The 17,938-nt window shown below is 49.1% G+C and overlaps 1 long non-coding RNA gene across 1 annotated transcript in view; it reads left to right on the forward strand.

The window, feature by feature from the left end:
• LOC138854188 (uncharacterized) overlaps positions 1–17,938 on the forward strand; it is a 463,374-nt gene that overhangs the window by 173,428 nt on the left and 272,008 nt on the right. The gene's annotated exons all lie outside the window — the stretch shown is intronic.

Here is a 17,938-nt window from a genome sequence, read left to right on the forward strand (position 1 = left end):
AGCAACAAACATCCGTCAGGTCGGTGTCGAGCCTCCCACAGCAATAAACAGCCGCCAGGTCGGTGTCGAGCCTCCCACAGTAATAAACAGCCGTCAGGTCGGTGTCGAGCCTCCCACAGCAATAAACAGCCGTCAGGTCGGTGTCGAGCCTCCCACAGCAATAAACAGCCGTCAGGTCGGTGTCGACCCTCCCACAGTAATAAACAGCTGGCAGGTCGGTGTCGAGCCTCCCACAGTAATAAACAGCCGTCAGGTCGGTGTCGAGCCTCCTACAGTAATAAACACTGTCAGGTCGGTGTCGAGCCTCCCACAGTAATAAACAGCCGTCATGTCGGTGTCGAGCCTCCCACAGTAATAAACGGCAGTCAGGTCGGTGTCGAGCCTCCCACAGTAATAAACAGCCGTCAGGTCGGTGTCGAGCCTCCCACAGTAATAAACAGCCGTCAGGTCGGTGTCGAGCCTCCCACAGTAATAAAAAGCCGTCAGGTCGGTGTCGAGCCTCCCACAGTAATAAAGAGCCGTCAGGTCGGTGTCGAGCCTCCCACAGTAATAAAGAACCGTCAGGTCGGTGTCGAGCCTCCCACAGTAATAAACAGCCGTCAGGTCGGTGTCGAGCCTCCCACAGTAATAAACAGCCGTCTGGTCGGTGTCGAGCCTCCCACAGTAATAAACAGCCGTCAGGTCGGTGTCGAGCCTCCCACAGTAATAAGCAGCCGTCAGGTCGGTGTCGAGCCTCCCACAGTAATAAACAGCCGTCAGGTCGGTGTCGAGCCTCCCACAGTAATAAACAGCCGTCAGGTCGGTGTCGAGCCTCCCACAGTAATAAACAGCCGTCAGGTCGGTGTCGAGCCTCCCACAGTAATAAACAGCCGTCAGGTCGGTGTCGAGCCTCCCACAGTAATAAACAGCCGTCAGGTCGGTGTCGAGCCTCCCACAGTAATAAACAGCCGTCAGGTCGGTGTCGAGCCTCCCACTGTAATAAACAGCCGTCAGGTCGCTGTCGAGCCTCCCACAGCAATAAACAGCCGTCAGGTCGGTGTCGAGCCTCCCACAGCAATAAACAGCCGTCAGGTCGGTGTCGAGCCTCCCACAGCAATAAACAGCCGTCAGGTCGGTGTCGAGCCTCCCACAGCAATAAACAGCCGTCAGGTCGGTGTCGAGCCTCCCACAGCAATAAACAGCCGTCAGGTCGGTGTCGAGCCTCCCACAGCAATAAACAGCCGTCAGGTCGGTGTCGAGTCTCCCACAGTAATAAACAACCGTCAGGTCGGTGTCGAGCCTCCCACAGTAATAAACAGCCGTCAGGTCGGTGTCGAGCCTCCCACAGTAATAAACAGCCGTCAGGTCGGTGTCGAGCCTCCCACAGTAATAAACAGCCGTCAGGTCGGTGTCGAGCCTCCCACAGTAATAAACAACCGTCAGGTCGGTGTCGAGCCTCCCACAATAATAAACAACCGTCATGTCGGTGTCGAGCCTCCCACAGTAATAAACAGCCGTCAGGTCGGTGTCGAGCCTCCCACAGTAATAAACAGCCGTCAGGTCGATGTCGAGCCTCCCACAGTAATAAAGAGCCGTCAGGTCGGTGTCGAGCCTCCCACAGTAATGAACAGCCGTCAGGTCGGTGTGGAGCCTCCCACAGTAATAAAGAGCCGTCAGGTAGGTGTCGAGCCTCCCACAGTAATAAACAGCCGTCAGGTCGGTGTCGAGCCTCCCACAGTAATAAACAGCCGTCAGGTCGGTGTCGAGCCTCCCACAGTAATAAAGAGCCGTCAGGTCGGTGTCGAGCCTCCCACAGTAATAAACAGCCGTCAGGTCGGTGTCGAGCCTCCCACAGTAATAAACAGCCGTCAGGTCGGTGTCGAGCCTCCCACAGTAATAAACAGCCGTCAGGTCGGTGTCGAGCCTCCCACAGTAATAAACAACCGTCAGGTCGGTGTCGAGCCTCCCACAGTAATAACCGTCAGGTCGGTGTCGAGCCTCCCACAGTAATAAAGAGCCGTCAGGTCGGTGTCGAGCCTCCCACAGTAATAAACAGCCGTCAGGTCGGTGTCGAGCCTCCCACAGTAATAAGCAGCCGTCAGGTCGGTGTCGAGCCTCCCACAGTAATAAACAGCCGTCAGGTCGGTGTCGAGCCTCCCACAGTAATAAACAGCCGTCAGGTCGGTGTCGAGCCTCCGACAGTAATAAACAGCCGTCAGGTCGGTGTCGAGCCTCCCACAGTAATAAAGAGCCGTCAGGTCGGTGTGGAGCCTCCCACAGTAATAAAGAGCCGTCAGGTCGGTGTCGAGCCTCCCACAGTAATAAAGAGCCGTCAGGTCGGTGTCGAGCCTCCCACAGTAATAAAGAGCCGTCAGGTCGGTGTCGAGCCTCCCACAGTAATAAAGAGCCGTCAGGTCGGTGTCGAGCCTCCCACAGTAATAAACAGCCGTCAGGTCGGTGTCGAGCCTCCCACAGTAATAAAGAGCCGTCAGGTCGGTGTCGAGCCTCCCACAGTAATAAACAACCGTCAGGTCGGTGTCGAGCCTCCCACAGTAATAAAGAACCGTCAGGTCGGTGTCGAGCCTCCCACAGTAATAACCGTCAGGTCGGTGTCGAGCCTCCCACAGTAATAAACAACCGTCAGGTCGGTGTCGAGCCTCCCACAGTAATAAACAACCGTCAGGTCGGTGTCGAGCCTCCCACAGTAATAAATAACCGTCAGGTCGGTGTCGAGCCTCCCACAGTAATAAACAACCGCCAGGTCGGTGTCGAGCCTCCCACAGTAATAAACAACCGTCAGGTCGGTGTCGAGCCTCCCACAGTAATAACCGTCAGGTCGGTGTCGAGCCTCCCACAGTAATAAAGAGCCGTCAGGTCGGTGTCGAGCCGTCCACAGTAATAAACAGCTGTCAGGTCGGTGTCGAGCCTCCCACAGTAATAAACAACCGTCAGGTCGGTGTCGAGCCTCCCACAGTAATAAAGAGCCGTCAGGTCGGTGTCGAGCCTCCCACAGTAATAAACAGCCGTCAGGTCGGTGTCGAGCCTCCCACAGTAATAAACAGCCGTCAGGTCGGTGTCGAGCCTCCCACAGTAATAAAGAGCCGTCAGGTCGGTGTCGAGCCTCCCACAGTAATAAAGAGCCGTCAGGTCGGTGTCGAGCCTCCCACAGTAATAAACAACCGTCAGGTCGGTGTCGAGCCTCCCACAGTAATAAACAACCGTCAGGTCGGTGTCGAGCCTCCCACAGTAATAAACAGCCGTCAGGTCGGTGTCGAGCCTCCCACAGTAATAAAGAGCCGTCAGGTCGGTGTCGAGCCTCCCACAGTAATAAACAGCCGTCAGGTCGGTGTCGAGCCTCCCACAGTAATAAAGAGCCGTCAGGTCGGTGTCGAGCCTCCCACAGTAATAAACAACCGTCAGGTCGGTGTCGAGCCTCCCACAGTAATAAAGAACCGTCAGGTCGGTGTCGAGCCTCCCACAGTAATAAACAACCGTCAGGTCGGTGTCGAGCCTCCCACAGTAATAAACAACCGTCAGGTATTTGTCGAGCCTCCCACAGTAATAAACAACCGTCAGGTCGGTGTCGAGCCTCCCACAGTAATAAATAACCGTCAGGTCGGTGTCGAGCCTCCCACAGTAATAAACAACCGTCAGGTCGGTGTCGAGCCTCCCACAGTAATAAACAACCGTCAGGTCGGTGTCGAGCCTCCCACAGTAATAAACAACCGTCAGGTCGGTGTCGAGCCTCCCACAGTAATAACCGTCAGGTCGGTGTCGAGCCTCCCACAGTAATAAAGAGCCGTCAGGTCGGTGTCGAGCCGTCCACAGTAATAAACAGCTGTCAGGTCGGTGTCGAGCCTCCCACAGTAATAAACAACCGTCAGGTCGGTGTCGAGCCTCCCACAGTAATAAAGAGCCGTCAGGTCGGTGTCGAGCCTCCCACAGTAATAAACAGCCGTCAGGTCGGTGTCGAGCCTCCCACAGTAATAAGCAGCCGTCAGGTCGGTGTCGAGCCTCCCACAGTAATAAACAGCCGTCAGGTCGGTGTCGAGCCTCCCACAGTAATAAAGAGCCGTCAGGTCGGTGTCGAGCCTCCCACAGTAATAAACAACCGTCAGGTCGGTGTCGAGCCTCCCACAGTAATAAAGAGCCGTCAGGTCGGTGTCGAGCCTCCCACAGTAATAAACAGCCGTCAGGTCGGTGTCGAGCCTCCCACAGTAATAAACAACCGTCAGGTCGGTGTCGAGCCTCCCACAGTAATAAACAACCGTCAGGTCTGTGTCGAGCCTCCCACAGTAATAAAGAGCCGTCAGGTCGGTGTCGAGCCTCCCACAGTAATAAACAACCGTCAGGTCGGTGTCGAGCCTCCCACAGTAATAAACAGCCGTCAGGTCGGTGTCGAGCCTCCCACAGTAATAAACAGCCGTCAGGTCGGTGTCGAGCCTCCCACAGTAATAAACAGCCGTCAGGTCGGTGTCGAGCCTCCCACAGTAATAAACAGCCGTCAGGTCGGTGTCGAGCCTCCCACAGTAATAAACAGCCGTCAGGTCGGTGTCGAGCCTCCCACAGTAATAAACAGCCGTCAGGTCGGTGTCGAGCCTCCCACAGTAATAAACAGCCGTCAGGTCGGTGTCGAGCCTCCCACAGTAATAAACAGCCGTCAGGTCGGTGTCGAGCCTCCCACAGTAATAAACAGCCGTCAGGTCGGTGTCGAGCCTCCCACAGTAATAAACAACCGTCAAGGGAAAAAGGAAACTTGCTTTTTTTTGCGTTAATTAATGGTGATGCAAACTTGATTTTTTTTTTTTCGTTTTGCTGAGATGTTCACGTTCAACTTAGTGTTGTCACGGGTGACTTAGTGTTGTCACGGGTTACTTAGTGTTGTCACGGGTTACTTAGTGTTGTCACGGGTTACTTAGTGTTGTCACGGGTTACTTAGTGTTGTCACGGGTTACTTAGTGTTGTCACGGGTTACTTAGTGTTGTCACGGGTGACTTAGTGTTGTCACGGGTTACTTAGTGTTGTCACGGGTTACTTAGTGTTGTCACGGGTGACTTAGTGTTGTCACGGGTTACTTAGTGTTGTCACGGGTTATTTAGTGTTGTCACGTTCAACTTAGTGTTGTCACGTTCAACTTAGTGTTGTCACGGGTGACTTAGTGTTGTCACGTTCAACTTAGTGTTGTCACGTTCAACTTAGTGTTGTCACGGGTGACTTAGTGTTGTCACGTTCAACTTAGTGTTGTCACGGGTGACTTAGTGTTGTCACGGGTTACTTAGTGTTGTCACGTTCAACTTAGTGTTGTCACGGGTGACTTAGTGTTGTCACGGGTGACTTAGTGTTGTCACGGGTTACTTAGTGTTGTCACGGGTTACTTAGTGTTGTCACGGGTTACTTAGTGTTGTCACGGGTTACTTAGTGTTGTCACGTTCAATTTAGTGTTGTCACGGGTTACTTAGTGTTGTCACGGGTTACTTATTGTTGTCACGGGTTACTTAGTGTTGTCACGGGTTACTTAGTGTTGTCACGTTCAACTTAGTGTTGTCACGGGTGACTTAGTGTTGTCACGGGTTATTTAGTGTTGTCACGTTCAACTTAGTGTTGTCACGGGTGACTTAGTGTTGTCACGGGTTACTTAGTGTTGTCACGGGTTACTTAGTGTTGTCACGGGTTACTTAGTGTTGTCACGTTCAACTTAGTGTTGTCACGGGTTACTTAGTGTTGTCACGGGTTACTTAGTGTTGTCACGGGTTACTTAGTGTTGTCACGGGTTACTTAGTGTTGTCACGGGTTACTTAGTGTTGTCACGGGTTACTTAGTGTTGTCACGGGTTACTTAGTGTTGTCACGGGTGACTTAGTGTTGTCACGGGTTACTTAGTGTTGTCACGGGTTACTTAGTGTTGTCACGGGTTACTTAGTGTTGTCACGGGTTACTTAGTGTTGTCACGTTCAACTTAGTGTTGTCACGGGTTACTTAGTGTTGTCACGGGTTACTTAGTGTTGTCACGGGTTAGTGTTGTCACGGGTGACTTAGTGTTGTCACGGGTTACTTAGCGTTGTCACGGGTTACTTAGTGTTGTCACGGGTTACTTAGTGTTGTCACGGGTTACTTAGTGTTGTCACGGGTTACTTAGTGTTGTCACGGGTTACTTAGTGTTGTCACGGGTTACTTAGTGTTGTCACGGGTTACTTAGTGTTGTCACGGGTTACTTAGTGTTGTCACGGGTGACTTAGTGTTGTCACGGGTTACTTAGTGTTGTCACGGGTTACTTAGTGTTGTCACGGGTGACTTAGTGTTGTCACGGGTTACTTAGTGTTGTCACGGGTGACTTAGTGTTGTCACGGGTGACTTAGTGTTGTCACGGGTGACTTAGTGTTGTCACGGGTGACTTAGTGTTGTCACGGGTTACTTAGTGTTGTCACGGGTGACTTAGTGTTGTCACGGGTTACTTAGTGTTGTCACTGGTTACTTAGTGTTGTCACGGGTTACTTAGTGTTGTCACGGGTGACTTAGTGTTGTCACGGGTGACTTAGTGTTGTCACGGGTGACTTAGTGTTGTCACGGGTTACTTAGTGTTGTCACGGGTTACTTAGTGTTGTCACGGGTTACTTAGTGTTGTCACGGGTTACTTAGTGTTGTCACGGGTGACTTAGTGTTGTTACGGGGTACTTAGTGTTGTCACGGGTTACTTAGTGTTGTTACGGGTGACTTAGTGTTGTGAAGGGTTACTTAGTGTTGTGACAGGTTACTTAGTGTTGTCACGGGTTACTTAGTGTTGTCACGGGTTACTTAGTGTTGTCACGGGTTACTTAGTGTTGTCACGGGTTACTTAGTGTTGTCACGGGTTACTTAGTGTTGTCACGGGTTACTTAGTGTTGTCTCGGGTTACTTAGTGTTGTCACGGGTTACTTAGTGTTGTCACGGGTTACTTAGTGTTGTCACGGGTTACTTAGTGTTGTCACGGGTTACTTAGTGTTGTCACAGGTTACTTAGTGTTGTCACGGGTTACTTAGTGTTGTCACGGAGTACTTAGTGTTGTCCCGGGTTACTTATTGTCACGGGTTACTTAGTGTTGTCACGGGTTACTTAGTGTTGTCACGGAGTACTTAGTGTTGTCACGGGGTACTTATTGTCACGGGTTACTTAGTGTTGTCACGGGTTACTTAGTGTTGTCACAAGTTGCTTAGTGTTGTCACTGAGTATTTAGTGTTGTCACTGAGTACTTAGTGTTGTCACGGGTTACTTAGTAATGTCACGGGTTAGTGTTGTCACGGGTTACTTAGTATTGTCAAGGGTTACTTAGTGTTGTCACGGGTTACTTAGTGTTGTCACGGAGTACTTAATGTTGTCACGGGTTACTTAGTGCTGTCACGGAGTACTTAGTGTTGTAACGGGTTACGTAGTGTTGTCACAAGTTACTTAGTGTTGTCACGGGTTACTTAGTGTTGTCACGGGTTACTTAGTGTTGTCACTGAGTACTTAGTGTTGTCACGGGTTACTTAGTGTTGTCACTGAGTACTTAGTGTTGTCACTGAGTACTTAGTGTTGTCACGGGTTGCTTAGTGTTGTCACGGAGTACTTAGTGATGTCACGGGTTACTTAGTGTTTTCACAAGTTACTTAGTGTTGTCACGGGTTACTTAGTGTTGTCACGGGTTACTTAGTGTTGTCACTGAGTACTTAGTGTTGTCACGGGTTACTTAGTGTTGTCACGGGTTACTTAGTGTTTTCATGGAGTACTTAGTGTTGTCACGGAGTACTTAGTGTTGTCACGGGTTACTTAGTGTTGTCACGGGTTACTCAGTGTTGTCACGGGTTACTTAGTGTTGTCACTGAGTACTTAGTGTTGTCACGGGTTACTTAGTGTGATCACGGAGTACTTACTGTTGTCACGGGTTTCTTAGTGTTGTCACGGGTTACTTAGTGTTGTCATCGAGTACTTAGTGTTGTCACGGGTTACTTAGTGTTGTCGCGGGTTACTTAGTGTTGTCACGGAGTACTTAGTGTTGTCACGGAGTACTTAGCGTTGTCATGGAGTACTTAGTGTTGTCACGGGTTACTTAGTGTTGTCACGGGTTAATTAGTGTTGTCACAGGTTACTTAGTGTTGTCACGGGGTACTTAGTGTTGTCACGGGTTAGTGTTGTCACGGAGTACTTAGTGTTGTCACGGGTTACTTAGTGTTGTCACGGAGTACTTAATGTTGTCACGGAGTACTTAGTGTTGTCACGGAGTACTTAATGTTGTCACGGGTTACTTAGTGTTGTCACAGGTTACTTAGTGTTGTCACGGAGTACATAGTGTTGTCACGGGTTACTTAGTGTTGTCACGAGTTACTTAGTGTTGTCACGGGTTACTTAGTGTGGTCACGGGTTACTTAGTATTGTCGCGGACTACTTAGTGTTGTCACGGGTTACTTAGTGTTGTCACGGGTTAATTAGTGTTGTCACAGGTTACTTAGTGTTGTCAAGGGGTACTTTTTGTTGTCACGGGTTACTTAGTGTTGTCACGGGTTACTTAGTGTTGTCACGGGGTACTTAGTGTTGTCACGGGTTACTTAGTGTTGTCACAGGTTACTTAGTGTTGTCACGGGGTACTTAGTGTTGTCACGGGTTACTTAGTGTTGTCACAAGTTACTTAGTGTTGTCACGGGTTAATTAGTGTTGTCACAGCTTTACTTAGTGTTGTCACTGGGTACATAGTGTTGTCACGGGTTACTTAGTGTTGTCACAAGTTACTTAGTGTTGTCATGGGGTTCTTAGTGTTGTCACGGGGTACTTAGTGTTGTCACGGGTTACTTAGTGTTGTCACAAGTTACTTAGTTTTGTCACGGGGTACTTAGTGTTGTCACGGGGTACTTAGTGTTGTCACAGGTTACTTAGTGTTGTCACGGGATACTTAGTGTTGTCAGGAGGTACTTAGTGTTGTCACGGTATACTTAGTGTTGTCACGGGGTACTTAGTGTTGTCACAGGTTACTTAATGTTGTCACTGGGTACTTAGTGTTATCAGGAGGTAGTGTTGTCACGGTATACTTAGTGTTGTCACGGGACACTTAGTGTTGTCACGGGTTACTTAGTGTTGTCAGGAGGTACTTAGTGTTGTCACGGTATACTAAGTGTTGTCACGGTATACTTAATGTTGTCACGGGTTACTTTTTGTTGTCACGGGGTACTTAGTGTTGTCACAGGATACTTATTGTTGTCACTGGATACTTAGTGTTGTCAGGAGGTAGTGTTGTCACGGTATACTTAGTGTTGTCACGGGGTACTTAGTGTTGTCACAGGTTACTTAGTGTTGTCACTGGATACTTTGTGTTGTCAGGAGGTACTTGGTGTTGTCACGGTATACTTAGTGTTGTCATGGGGTACTTAGTGTTGTCACAGGTTACTTAGTGTTGTCACGGTATACTTATTGTTGTCACGGGGTACTTAGTGTTGTCACGGGGTACGTAGTGTTGTCACAGGTTACTTAGTGTTGTCACGGGATACTTAGTTTTGTCACGGTATACTTCGTGTTGTCACGGTATACTTAGTGTTGTCACGGGGTACTTAGTTTTGTCACGAGGTACTTAGTGTTGTCACAGGTTACTTAGTGTTGTCACTGTATAATTAGTGTTGTCACGGGGTACTTAGTTTTGTCACGAGGTACTTAGTGTTGTCACAGGTTACTTAGTGTTGTCACTGTATAATTAGTGTTGTCACGGGGTACTTAGTATTGCTCCATCACATATCCTAGAACAGTGTGACCTGGGCAGTAAGGTTTGTTCCTTCCACAACATTTAATACGTTGTTCCAAGCTTTGAACATAGACTCACTACCAGAGTTTTCTCTGGCTTCTCCCTGCTCATCCTCAGTGACCCAACATATCTTGCTCATGGGATTAGCAACGCTACGGCTTTAAATGATCAGACACCAAATTGACAAGGTACAGAAAAATTGATCAGCAAATTATTAATAATGTCAGACAACTGATAACGATATCAGCAACTTTTTTTTACGGTCAGGGAATTCAATAACCACACGGTTCAAGTGAGTCTTGAATCGTGCGAATCAATCATCCCAACTGCCTGACTTTTTTGCTAAAAAAAAAAGTTTCTGTTGTAGTTTATATATTGAATTTAGGCTTATTGTGTCAGTGTTGGACTTCATGCAGTTGTCTCGTGTGTGCGTCAGTCTGTCTAGTATTGTATTTTGTTTTTCACTCCATCCGGGTTTATACTGTGTTTCACTTCATCCATTTGTATACCGTGTGTTTCACTCCATCCAGTTAGATACTCTGTTTCACTCCATCCTGTTTCATACTGTATGTTTCACTCCATCCAAATGTGTTCCGAGTTAGCAAATCTTGCCTCACTAATCTGCTGTAGTTCCGTACCAAAGGGACATGATTGAGACGGGAGAAACAGGAATGAACGGATGTATATTCTAGGACTTCAAGAAGGCATTTGATGCTATATCCGAGACAAGGCTGTGAGGAAACTTAAGACCGTAGGAAAAATAAGGAATGCGCTATCACTGGATCAAGGAATTCCTTACGGAAAGAAGGCATATCTTCTCGGTTAATTACTCTGAAGAGTAATTAACCGACAAGATATGCCAGTTTAGGCAAGTGTAACAGGCGGAGGAGTGCAAGGATCGGTATTAGGTTAAACAAGTGCTTGTTAATAACATGCCAGAAGAGATAGTCAGAGGCTGGTGGAAAATTAATGAGAATTAAAACTGATGAAAACGAAAGCAGCAAATGGATGTGGACAAACCATAAGACTGGTGAGACAAGTGGCTTCTGGGATTCTCTCTCAGCAAGTGCAAGCTTATGAAAACATGGGAAGGTGGTAAGAAGACCCAAAACTGAGTATACTCGGGAGACAGGCTTCAAACCTCACTCAAGGAGAAACACCTGAGCATATTACCAGAGGCACACATCATCCGAATAATCTTCGCAGCAAATAATAGTTTGGTAAAACTAACAAACTTTCAGGAATCTTAAGGAGATCATCTGCTCTCCTTGTACAAAATACATCAGGCTCATTTTACAGTATACAGCAGCAGCTGTAACATTCACTTGGTAAGATGTGTTAAGAAACAGGAGAAAGTGAAGACTTATGCAGCGAAAATAATCCCAGAGTTAAAGTAAATGTACTAAGAGAAGAGGCTAAAGAAACTGAACATGGTGACATGAGAGGACATAAGAATTAGGAAAGACATAACAAAATACTCAGAGGACCTGATAAGGATGGAGAGGAATAAACTGCTCGAGAGGTGAGAAACGGGTACACAAGGGCGCAGTTGGTACTTACACATAAGTCACAGGGATGCCACAAATTATATTTCTTCAGGTTTGGGTCAGGGGGGGATGTCAGGAAAGGTAATGACCTGGAGGAAAAAGTAGTAGAGACAGCTTTCGTGCACAGTTTAAAAAATAGGTACGACAGGGCCCACGAGGGTACAAGGTAGTGAACCCAACATGTGGCTAATTAAGAGGCAGGGCCAAGAGCTGAGACCCATAAATCGGTGCGTGTACACACACACACACACACACACACACACACACACACCTCAACTAGGTGAGTACACACACGTACTCATGTACAACAGGCCTAGTGTCTAATCGACATGTGCCTAGGACAAAATGGTAACTAACACACACACACACACACACACACACACACACAATTTACATTTTGTTTTCATCAAAGAACTCAGAAGTAACTCTTAGTGTTTCTTGCTGTTGTTGGATTCTTGGTAAGTCTCTCTAAGTCCCCTCAACCATCACCATAGTCACGTTCACGTTCACTGTCACCATGCACCACCACCAGCACCACCACCACCTCCAACACCACCGCCACCACCATTACCTCCATGCACCACCACCAGCACCGCCACCACCTCCAACAGCACCGGCAGCACCACTACCTTCATGCACCTCCACCAGCACCGCCACCACCTCCACCTCCAACCGCACCGGCAGCACCACCACCTCCACCAGCACCACCAGTACCGCCACACCACCAGCACCACCTCCACCAGCACCACCACCACCAGCACCACCACCATTAGCACCACCACCACCAGCACCACCACTACCACCAGCATCACCTCCACCAGCACCACCACCACCATCAGCACCACCACCACCACCTCCACCAGCACCACCAGCACCACCATCAGCACCACCATCGCCAGCACTACCATCTTCACCAGCACCACCAACACCACCAACACCGCCGACACCAGCACCACCAACACCACCGACATCACCAACACCACCAACACCACCGACACCACTAACACCACCAACACCACCAACACCACCAACACCACCAACACCACCAACACCACCGACACCACCAGCACCACCAACACCACCGACACCACCGACACCACCATCACCACAAGCACCACCGACACCACCATCACCACAAGCACCACCGACACCACCATCACCACAAGCACCACCGACACCACCATCACCACCGACACCACTAACACCACCAACACCACCAACACCACAGACACCACCAACACCACCGACACCACCAGCACCACCAACACCACCAGCACCACCAACACCACCAGCACCACCGACACCACCAGCACCAACACCACCAACACCACCAACACCACCGACACCAGCACCACCAACATCACCAGCACCACCAACATCACCAGCACCACCAGCACCACCAGCACCACCAACACCACCAACACCACCGACATCACCGACACCACCAGCACCACCAACATCACCAGCACCACCAGCACCACCAGCACCACCAGCACCACCAACACCACCGACATCACCGACACCACCAGCACCACCAACACCACCAGCACCACCAACACCACCAACATCACCAGCACCACCAACACCACCAGCACCACCAACACCATCACCACCAACACCAACATCAGCACCACCAACACCACCAGCACCACCAACACCACCGACACCACCAACACCACCGACACCACCAACACCACCGACATCACCAACACCACCAACACCACCAACACCATCGACACCACCAACACCACCAGCATCACCAACACCACCAACACCACCAACACCACCGACACCACCAACACCACCAACACCACCAACACCACCGACACCACCAACACCACCAACACCACCGACATCACCGACACCACCGACACCACCGACACCACCAACATCACCAACACCACCAACATCACCAACACCACCGACACCACCAACACCACCAACACCACCAACACCACCAACATCACCAGCACCACCAACACCAGCAACAGCACCAACATCACCAGCACCACCAACACCACCAACACCACCGACACCACCAACACCACCAGCACCACCAACACCACCAACACCACCAGCACCACCAGCACCACCAACACCACCAGCACCACTAACACCACCAACACCACCAACACCACCAGCACCACCAGCACCACCACCAACACCACCAACACCACCAGCACCATCAACACCACCAACACCACCAACACCACCAGTACCACCAACACCACCAGCACCACCACCAGCACCACCAACACCACCAACACCATCAACACCACCAACAATACCAGCACCATCAACACCACCAACATCACCAGCACCACCGACACCACCGACACCACCAACACCACCAACACCACCAGCACCATCAACACCACCAGTACCACCAACACCACCAGCACCGCCACCACCACCAGCACCACCAACACCATCAACACCACCAACAATACCAGCACCATCAACACCACCAACATCACCAGCACCACCGACACCACCGACACCACCAACACCACCACCACCACCAGCACCATCAACACCACCAACACCACCAGTACCACCAACACCACCAGCACCACCACCACCAGCACCACCAACACCACCAACACCACCAACACCATCAACACCACCAACAATACCAGCACCATCAACACCACCAACATCACCAGCACCACCGACACCACCGACACCACCAACACCACCAACACCACCAGCACCATCAACACCACCAACACCTCCAGCACCACCAACACCACCAGCACCACCACCACCACCACCAGCACCACCAGCACCACCAGCACCACCAACACCACCAACACCATCAACACCACCAACAATACCAGCACCACCAACATCACCACCACCACCAACACCACCGACACCACCAGCACCACCAACACCACCGACACCACCAGCACCACCGACACCACCAGCACCACCGACACCACCAGCACCACCGACACCACCAGCACCACCGACACCACCAGCACCACCGACACCACCAGCACCACCGACACCACCAGCACCACCAGCACCACCAACACCACCGACACCACCAGCACCACCAGCACCACCAGCACCACCGACACCACCAGCACCACCAGCACCACCGAAACCACCAGCACCACCAGCACCACCAACACCACCGACACCACCAGCACCACCAGCACCACCAACACCACCGACACCACCAGCACCACCAGCACCACCAACACCACCGACACCACCAGCACCACCAGCACTACCAACACCACCGACACCACCAGCACCACCAGCACCACCAACACCACCGACACCACCAGCACCACCAACACCACCAACACCACCGACACCACCAGCACCACCAGCACCACCAACACCACCGACACCACCAGCACCACCAGCACCACCAACACCACCGACACCACCAGCACCACCAACACCACCAACACCACCGACACCACCAGCACCACCAGCACCACCGACACCACCAGCACCACCAACACCACCGACACCACCGACACCACCAGCACCACCAGCACCACCAACACCACCGACACCACCAGCACCACCAGCACCACCAACACCACCGACACCACCGACACCACCAGCACGCCATCCTACCACTTAGAGACAGATGGACACAGTTTCAATTTCAATAATGGAGTGTGCATGGAAAGTCATACCTCAAATGAGCTTTACATTTTGTCAGACTTGAAGCACGTACACTGTGTCTATGTACTCTCTTGTTTGTCAGACTTGAAGCACGTACACTGTGTCTATGTACTCTCTTGTTTGTCAGACTTGAAGCACGTACACTGTGTCTATGTACTCTCTTGTTTGTCAGACTTGAAGCACGTACACTGTGTCTGTGTACTCTCTTGTTTGTCAGACTTGAAGCACCTACACTGTGTCTATGTACTCTCTTGTTTGTCAGACTTGAAGCACCTACACTGTGTCTATGTACTCTCTTGTTTGTCAGACTTGAAGCACGTACACTGTGTCTATGTACTCTCTTGTTTGTCAGACTTGAAGCACGTACACTGTGTCTATGTACTCTCTTGTTTGTCAGACTTGAAGCACGTACACTGTGTCTATGTACTCTCTTGTTTGTCAGACTTGAAGCACGTACACTGTGTCTGTGTACTCTCTTGTTTGTCAGACTTGAAGCACCTACACTGTGTCTATGTACTCTCTTGTTTGTCAGACTTGAAGCACCTACACTGTGTCTATGTACTCTCTTGTTTGTCAGACTTGAAGCACCTACACTGTGTCTATGTACTCTCTTGTTTGTCAGACTTGAAGCACGTACACTGTGTCTATGTACTCTCTTGTTTGTCAGACTTGAAGCACGTACACTGTGTCTATGTACTCTCTTGTTTGTCAGACTTGAAGCACGTACACTGTGTCTGTGTACTCTCTTGTTTGTCAGACTTGAAGCACCTACACTGTGTCTATGTACTCTCTTGTTTGTCAGACTTGAAGCACCTACACTGTGTCTATGTACTCTCTTGTTTGTCAGACTTGAAGCACGTACACTGTGTCTATGTACTCTCTTGTTTGTCAGACTTGAAGCACGTACACTGTGTCTATGTACTCTCTTGTTTGTCAGACTTGAAGCACGTACACTGTGTCTATGTACTCTCTTGTTTGTCAGACTTGAAGCACGTACACTGTGTCTGTGTACTCTCTTGTTTGTCAGACTTGAAGCACATACACTGTGTCTATGTACTCTCTTGTTTGTCAGACTTGAAGCACGTACACTGTGTCTATGTACTCTCTTGTTTGTCAGACTTGAAGCACGTACCCTATGTCTATGTACTCTCTTGTTTGTCAGACTTGAAGCACGTACACTGTGTCTGTGTACTCTCTTGTTTGTCAGACTTGAAGCACGTACATTGTGTCTGTGTGTATACTCACCTGTTTGTACTCGTCTGGTTATGTTTATGTTTGCAGGGGTCGAGTCTCAGCTCTCGGGCCTGCCTCTAACCACTTGCTCTTAACCTCGTATTTTCTGTCATATTTTTAAACTGAGTATAGCACGTGTTTTCATTATTAGTTCTAGGATATTCCACTCCTGACTCTTTTTGAAGATAATGTCTCTCCTGGTTATTCTATTGTTTAATGTTGTCAGGTTCATTATATTTCGCCTCTCTTCATAGTTTATTCTCATTAGCTCTGGGATTAGTATCGATGCATACCTCTGCACTTGCTCCAGTTGCCAGACATGTTTATCAAGTGATGGCTTTATGCTGGTGCCACATACTCCAAGATGGGCTTGACGTGTGTCCAGTATAGGACCATGAATAAGCCGAGATTTTTAAAAGTTACTCTTAGATTTTCCAAACTTCCACTTGCAGTAGAGGTTATTTTTATGTGTGCTTCTTGTGATATGCTAGGCACTATGCTCTCCCCTAGGTCTTTTACCTTAAGACACTTATCCTTTAAAAGGATTATTCCCTCGAGAATATATTATCCCACCAGTATATTATCCCCTCAAATAGGATATTTCCTCGTAAGGATATCCCATAAGAGAATATTACCCCTTCAGTGACTATTTTCCATTTAAGAGGCTATTATCCTCTTAGGATAATATCTCTCAAGAAGATATTTGCTCCAAAAAGTTTTACCCATCAGGATGATATTATTCCCTCAATATATTATTTGCACTAGTATTACTCTTTGTGTGGAAGAATAGTGTGGAGAATTTGGACCTCTCGAAGCTTTCACACGTTGCTGAGGCTTGCCTCGTCATCCCTGGCAAATATCCCACACAGTGGTATCGTAAACTTGCCCGCACTGTGGGGCGAGTGGGCTGGCTTCACACACATCATGGGATGTTGGAGCCACCACAGTCTGACACTCAGGCTTGTATGTCACCGGCTTTCTCGCATATTTTAACTTTTTTGTGTGTCTTCAGCACAATAGTCACATTCCACGACCTCTGAGGTGAGGCACATTGTCACGACCTCTGAGGTGACATGGGTTGCTACGACCTTTGGGGTAACGTAGGTTGTCACGACCTCTGAGGTGATATAGGTTGCTGAGGTTCACCACATTACACTACCTCTAAGATGACACAGGTTGCTGGGGTAAACCACACAAATATCATAGAGATCATACAGTGCCTAGAGAACAAGAGACAATCAGGTTCGATCCAAGGAAGGGGAAGACAGGTTTAATTTTTTGGATCAAGATTTGAACTTTAAAGGAGTTCCTTAGCAACATTAATAAACCTTCCGTTAGGGAGGGGAGGAATATGTTTAGGAAGTACAAACTCTCCTCTTGGCAGTGAGAGCTTCCTATGAAAGGGATTTTCTATTGGCTGTCCCAAATTCGTCTCTAGGCAGTCCTCGAGTCTCAGATCATTGGTACAGGTGTTGCACCTTACCTTACTACCTCTGTCTGCAGTGAACACAGGCGCAGCTGCGTCACTGCATTACTATATCAATTCTGATAAAAAGTTTTTAGTAGTAGACTAGCTAAATTAATCTTGTAACATTGTTAGTGATAGCTGCGTACCTTAATTTAATTTTTTGACTTTATTTTAAATATTTTTGTGTATACCAGCAATTTTGCTTAGTAAATTGTTCTTTCATATGTGTTTGAGAGACTGAAACAAGTATTTCTGAGCCTCATAAGTCTAAGATTCCAATGAGGAAAATTATTTCTCAGAGCAGAGGAAGGTCGACCCTACG

The sequence above is a fragment of the Cherax quadricarinatus genome, chromosome 51, assembly GCF_038502225.1.
Source record: "Cherax quadricarinatus isolate ZL_2023a chromosome 51, ASM3850222v1, whole genome shotgun sequence".
NCBI lineage: Eukaryota > Metazoa > Arthropoda > Malacostraca > Decapoda > Parastacidae > Cherax > Cherax quadricarinatus.